The sequence below is a fragment of the Perca flavescens genome, chromosome 10 (genome assembly GCF_004354835.1).
Source record: "Perca flavescens isolate YP-PL-M2 chromosome 10, PFLA_1.0, whole genome shotgun sequence".
Lineage (NCBI taxonomy): Eukaryota > Metazoa > Chordata > Actinopteri > Perciformes > Percidae > Perca > Perca flavescens.
In genome coordinates, this window is record NC_041340.1 from 20276009 (window position 1) to 20283813 (window position 7805).

The following is a 7805-nucleotide window of genomic DNA, read 5'->3' on the forward strand; positions in this document are numbered from 1 at the left end:
GTGACAATATTTTACCCAAATGTCTAAGGATAAAATGACAAGGTGCTGATATTTATATCCAAAAGGTCAACTTCACTGTGAGATCTTAATGATCTGCAAAATTTGTATTTATTGTATTTATTCAACGCCATAACTCAGGAGGGGAGATTGTGACCATATTTAACATTTGGTCCGATACTGGGTTGGTGACACTACTCTCGGGTGCCCACCTAGAAACTAGCTTCATGTTGGTGGTTAAGGGCATTGAAAACCTTTTTTCACAATATTTTTCTTAGCAATGGGGAATGAATGTGAATATACAGTTTACTAAAGTTGGTACTTTTTGTTGTTTTTCCAACAAAGATTTCTGTGTTTTTCCGGTTGTTTTGATCTTCTGACTTCTTTTTTTTGAAGTTTAAGGGCTAACTGTTTTTTTAGTTTAGTCAATTTATTGATCATGTTAAAAAATTTAATAAAATAACTTGGATAAAGATCACATTGCATTCTCTTTTTTTCCGCTTATGTTATGACTACAAGAGAGTTACGACTGTTGATTGAATGTGATCAAACTACAGGATTTCTTCCAGGCCAAAGTGGATCTTATCCATCAGAACCTTCTGGTGTGTGCCCCATCCACTTCTAATTCCAGTCAACCACAGGACATTGCTCCCTCCCCTGATCATCTGCTTCAGCGCTGCCTCTCCTCCTTCACGCCTGTGGACAACCATCCAGTGACCAAGGTGGTCACAAAAGCAAAGGCTTCCACCTGCTCCCTGGATCCAATGCCTACAGCCCTGATCAAAGCATGTCTGCCTGTCCTGTGTCCCATCATGGTGGATGTCATCAACTGCTACTTGGAATCTGGCATAGTACCCACCTACTTAAAAACTGCCTCAGTAATCCCTGTCTTTAAGAAGCCAGGTTCGGATCCGGAGGATGCAAACAACTACTGGCCAATCTCCAACCTTCTATTCCAAGTAAAATCCTAGAAAAAGCAGTTGCCGCCCAAGTCCATCAGCATCTGTCCAACCATGAGCTCTATGAACCCCTTCAGTCAGGATTCAGACCCTCATCAAAATCACAAATGATCTACTCACCACTGCTGACACTGGACATATCAGCATACTTATTCTCCTCGACCTCTCTGCAGCCTTTGACACAATCTCCCATACCATTCTCCTCAACCGCCTACCCATCACCTTGGTATCACTGGCACAGCTCTCTGGTTTCAGTCTTCTCTCACACAAGAAGCAATTTGTCACCATTAGCAACTCCTGCTCGGATCCAGCTCCAGTCAACCAAGGCGTGCCTCAAGGCTCTGTGCTTGGACCCATGCTCTTCACCATTTACATGCTCCCCCTGATTATCCGGCAACATGGTCTCAGTTTCCATTTCTATGCCGATGATACACAGCTCTATATCAGCACCAAAACCATCCACTCAGCTCCCCCCTCTCCCTGGTCAACTGTCTACATGACATCAAAGCCTGGATTTCAACCAACCTACTCAAACTGAACAGCAATAAAACAGAGCTCTTGGTTGTGGCACCCAATGCGCTGCTCCAGAAGGTTGGAGATCTCATCTGGGATGTTGATGGGTGCGCCATCTGCCCATCCTCTGAGGTCCACAACCTTGGTGTAATCCTTTTTGTAATTATCAGTTTTTTATTTTTTGAATACAGCATTCATACAAATACAACACCTTTGTGTAATCCTGGACTCCATCCTCTCTTTCCATACTCACATAAAATCCATCTCCAAATCAGTCTTTTTTCATCTAAAAAACATCTCCAACCATCACTCTCTGACTCTGTGGCAGAAACCCTCCTTAATGCTTTCATAACCTCCCACTGCAATGGAGTCCTGTCTGGGATCCCCAGCAAAACCCTAGACAGGCTCCAGTATGTCCAAAACTCTGCCACCAGGGTCCTCACCCACACCAAGACCTGGCAGCACATCCCCCCAACCCTCATCCACCTTCACTGGCTCCCAATTAAATCCAGCATCACATATAAAATCCCTCCATGCCGTGGCCCCACAGTACCTCTCCGACCTCCTCCATCCATACACCCCACCCCGAAACCTGCGGTCCTCAGACGCCGGCCTGCTCTCCATTCCCCACACCAGACTCTGTACCTTAGGAGACAGAGCCTTTAGTTTTGCAGTCCCATCCCTCTGGAACACCACCCACTGCAGATATCTGAAATGCTACATCCCTTGACATTTTTAAAAAAACTCCTTAAACACCACCTGTTTACCACAGCATACATGCTCATTTAGCTTAGCCACAGTAATTCTGTAAAGTGTCCTTGGTTTTCTTGAAAGGCGCTATAAAAACAAAAGTTATTATTATTATTATTACACTCAAAGAATCTTGATAGAGTTGCTGAGAAGGGGTACTCCAGCAACACTGTTATTCCAAATGAGTTGACTTTACTAGAAATATGCATGGAAACCCGTTGCCTTAAACTGTTTTTACAAAAGGTGAAACTTTACAGGTGAAGTTGTATTAACACAGACTGGTAAGGTAATGCAGTACCAAGTTTACATCATTACTAAAAACCATTAGTAAACTTAATTTACTTTTGTTGAAATATAATAAATCATTCTTATAAATATGTTTTTTTCTTTATAACAGTATAGTTTTAAGAACAATGTATTCAATACATTAGTTTCAGTTAAACAGAAAGGATGACAATGCTTAGATTGTAATTTCCAACGTTCTCTGCATGGATCTGAGTCACCATATTCTACCTCACTGCCCAGACCCCATCAGTCCCCACCCGGGTCTCGGTCATGCTGCAACAATAAAGGTAGACAAACATGAACACTATGCACACACAAAACATTAACAGAACATTTTTAAAACACACTTTGTAGGACAGAAACCGCTCAGAACATATATTGTTTTTCCCATGAGCCTTTGCATCGCTTCAGTGCAGAACAGTTTAAATTACCCCGCCGCTCCCATACAGAAACATCTCTTCTTAATATGGTCTGTGCACTGCATACTTAAGCAGATTATTACAAAAAACTAATGTTATTTAGTTATGAATATGTTTTTTAACAAAACATGAAAGAATAAGTAGTGAAAACTAAAAAGTTTAATTACAACTAAATCTGGGTTTGCAGTGAATTTATTGTTGCCCTTTCATAAAATTAGGAGACATTCGACTTGAATGTCTGAGAAGTCTCGAATGATTTGGGACTTCTCAGACTTGACAAAACTCGAGAGCCACAGAAGACATGTGGGGGAAGAAGTACTCAGATATACTTACTATTTTTATACTAATTCTAATACCAATGATAAAACAATTGTTTTATTCTAATATATCAAAATATCTGTGGTAATAATTTGACTATCTGAATATTACCCATGTAGCACCTGTAAACAGAAGCTTTTGCATCAATATGAGTCTGCTTGTGATACTCTGATACACACGGACATGTCTGTCTTTTTCTCTCCAGGTTGTAGCTCTCTCTTCCAGCAGAGCACACAGACGCTCCAACTGTCCCTGTCTACTCTGACCCTGAGCCATGGTTTGAACTGAAAGGGATGACCTTTCCCTCTGCTCCCCCGCTCAGTTCAGACTCAACATACAGTGACGTTTATAACTCAGACAAACTCAACTTCCTCTGAGAGCCTTGATTTTGGAAGATACACTGAAATGTGTAAATGCAATTAGTGTGAAATTTAGGAATAGTTTCACCAGTAGCTTCTTGTCCCAGTTCCTGCTGGTTGCCTGGCAACTGGTCCCAGCCAATAAATAGTCCAGCGTGTTTTTTACACCTTTTATGGATTAAACAAACATGTTAATTAGTGAGCTAGTTACCTCTGTTCAGCCACTGCTGGTTGTAGCTTCATATTTACCATGCAGACGTCGGCAAGAAACTAATAAACGTATTTCCCAAAATGTTTGAAGGAAAGAGCTAAGACCATATTTTGCAGCAGAGTTAGTCCCATTTATTTTAGGCTTTACAGAGCCGATCATGAGCCTTTGTACCTAAGGGTCACAAGTTCAAACCATAGGTGAAAAGGAAACAATGTTCTCTAAATTAAAAGTGCCTGCATCAAATACCTTATTTACAATAATTTTCTACCTCATTAGTCTTATTTAGCTCATTAGTTTCTAATCATACTTATTGATTTATTGAGTTTATTTATGGATATAGAAAGTAAAAAAAGAACATCAGTCCCTGATACCATAGAAAAAAAAACAGGAAGACAAACACAACATACACAGAAAAAACAATTAGCAACAATAATCAAGAACATCCTACAAATGATTTTTTTTTTTAAACACGTCCACAGTTAATAAACTGTAACAAAAACACAAACACAATAGAACACCCAGGACCTCGACCCCAGTTTTCAGGTGATTCTGACAGGGCCCCTTTAACATTGCAGACCTGGTTTCTCCCTGTAAGGTACGACTTGACCCAAGTTTACAGCCATATACCCTAGTCCCATACACCGGAGTTTGCGGTACAGTATGGAGTGGTCTACTGTGTCAACGCTTTTTGTAAGTCAAGCAAGAAGATGCCGGTGAAATTACCATTTTCACTTTCTCGCGTGATGTAATCACAAAGGTAACTGAGGCAGGTGTCTGTGTAGTGGGCTGCTTTAAAGCTGGACTGAAGCTCATACAGTTTGTGCAGAACTAAATATTCTTTAATCTTATCATACACTACCCTCTCCAATGACTAAGATATCAATGTTAGAATCTATACTGGCCTTTAGTCTCCAACGTCTGACTTGCTGTTCTTCCTCCTTGCTGTTCTTCTTAAACAGGGGAAGAGCTCTGGTCACTCCACTGAGTGAATAGCTGCTTTATTCCTGCAGTGCTGTCAGGGATACATAATTTATTGATGAGCAGCTTGACTGCTCAAACATGAAATAGCCTTATCTCCGCAAAGCTCTCTATATTTAAAGGTGGTAAACAAGACTTCATTGTACTTGAGTTACTTGCATATTTGCTCTGCATTCTGCATGGAATTCAGCATGCAGCTCTAGTGCATTTAGAAAGTTCTTATATTCGATGCTTGCGTTGCATTATACAGTTGAAAGTAGATTCTGAAATAAAATTAACTTCAAATGAGTTGTAGATATTTACTCATATTGATATTTCTACTGTATTTCATTTGCTCAGATGAGTCACATATAAATGTGTGGAAGTTTTCCATATAAAAATCAATACATTTGTGACTTTTTGTCACTCACATGTATACTAAACAGAACTCTAGAGCCCTATTTGGAACTTTAATAATTATCTATTAAATATTTGTCAGTTGGTTATTATTTTAATTATGTATTTTTGAACATGTTGTAATGCTTTTCACAGCTTATAATTGCTTAAATGTGTATATGAATAAATGGTTTTGTTTAAGCACTAACATGAACATTTGTAAAAGAAGTATGTATAAACAAGTGAGCATCTTGTGTTTGTATCATTGTGTATTTAGGCTTTGTGTCGGGTGCATTAAACAGCCAACTATATGGTTTGCATTCTTTCCACTGTCTTGATGTCTTCACATACAGCTTAATTTATTGTAGTTGTGTGACACTAGCACCACCCACCCAACATGTCTCCACAGAGCCAAAAGTTCATCCAAGCATATTAATTCCTTCCCACTACACCAACTGGGTCACAGAAGAAACTCAACTGAGCAGAAGTTAGAATACGAGAAGTAAAAACTACAGAGCCATAAATCTGTTTGTTGTACGAAACAATAGCCAATTCTTCTATAGACGCATTTGTTACTCTCAGTTCCTGAAAAAGTTTGCCACATCCTTGTGCTTTACGTAGGACTGCAGTGGATTAATGCATATGCTGCAACATGCATTAAAGATATCCTCATGAATAGAAACAAATTATAAACTAAAACCTGTAACTCTAATTGTGAGAAAAGAAAACTAGAATAACCGTCTCATAAACTCATATATAGTGAAGACTTTGAACCAATGTAATAAAAGGCATTAAGTGTATGTTTTCTATTTTTTTCACTTAATTTTGAGCTTAAGAACTGTGAATTTGACTCACGAGTCAGAGCAGCTGCATCATTTTTTATGAGTTAAATATAGTGTGTTTTACTGTTTCTTTTGGAAGTTAAGATGAAGATAGAAAATGTGTTTTTCCCAAACAGAACCAGGCTAAGCCAGGTGAAATCGAGAAATTGTTTTTTTTTTTAGCCACTTAGGGGCAGTGGAAACAAGTTGTGAACACAACACTGACACAATATCACCTTTTAAAGGGTAACTACCATTTTTTTCAACCTGCCTTCACAAAAGTGCTCATTTTGCCACGGACAGGCTCAGATTAATCTTCTAAATGTCTGACAACATAATGGAAAGGATTTCTAAGGAAGTCGACCTTTCTGTTAAAGAGTAAGATCCTTTTTTTAAACATAAAAACATCAGCGAAACCCAACAGACTCCATGTAAATAAACAGTAATTTTAGCATCGTAAAATTCACTTCATTCAAAGTCAACAGAAATAAAATAAAACTATTACAAGCTGTTTTGCATTGTCTTTCCACTTTTCCAACCATCACAACTCTAGTTTTGGTTGACATAAACACATAGTTTACAGATTTACATGTGAAAATATGTTGGCTCTATACACACTAAAAGCATTACTTTTTTAAATGGAGTCTGGTGGGTTTATCGTTAACGACTGCAGCGATCTTGCTTAACACTGGACCATTGTTAAAGATTGTTGTTCCCATCAGTCACTTAGACACAAAAATATAGGAAAATAGGGTTTTCCAGGTTGAAAAAAAACAGTAGTTACCCTTTAAGATGTTATGGCGAACTCAAAAGCAGTTGCTAATTTACACATTCAACCGAGCTGGAGCAACATTAGCATTTATTAATGTTTCTGGTTACCTGGTGAGTGTACGTCCAATATTTGCTCACTTTTAGCTCTGTTTGGATCTCCACCAACTCCTAAGGGAGATACCTGGTTCTTTAGAGGTATTTCACTGTGCTGCAGCAGAGATAGTAAACCAAGCTCCTTTTTACCAAATTTTACCAGGCTCAAGTTGGAGGCCAGAACACCAAAATAATAAACTGAAAGACACTTTAAAGCTATGTATAGGTGAGAATAACAGAGTCAGGTGACACCTTTTCTGTAATTTTATCAGTATTGTAACATGTAAAATATTAATCATCGTAAAAATCTTATCTTCTGTGTGGTCCTCTCATATTGGTATTTTAGTTTTACAATAAGATTATCATCAAATAATTTTGTAAATGCATTTAGGTCTACAATCAGGTTATCATTAATCTACATCTTTGGCTTTGTGATGGTGCAGGGAGCTGGTAACACAGCGAGTTAGTTTCACTGTGGATTCATATCTGGCCCACTTGGCATTCCACCACAGCAGTGGTGTAGGAGGATAGTGAGTTTTACTGCTTCAGGGTGATCAAGCAGGAATGATAATTCTGGCACTGAGGTCAGGTTGTTCCACTCGGCTGGAGTGGCAGTGGTAGTGAAGACCGGTGGTGTGAACCCGGAGGATCAAAAAAAGCTTCAGCTGACTGAGCAGCAGGGAACAAACCAGGAACAGGAGACTGAAGGGGCTGTAAACAGGCCACAGGTCATGACATCAAAAATGAGATAGGCTGATTGATGCTGGATTATTTCAGTTTCTTGACAAATAATCTAAAAGGGAAGAATCTAAAAGAGGACAGTTTACGATCTGACTTGTGGAATTATCTGATCATCTGTGCACACTGGCCTTTTACTGCCTTTATGACTGGTTATTAGTACAGAATATTTCATGTGATTAAATCATTTTTGGCTTTGTCCTCAAACAAAGAGAGCA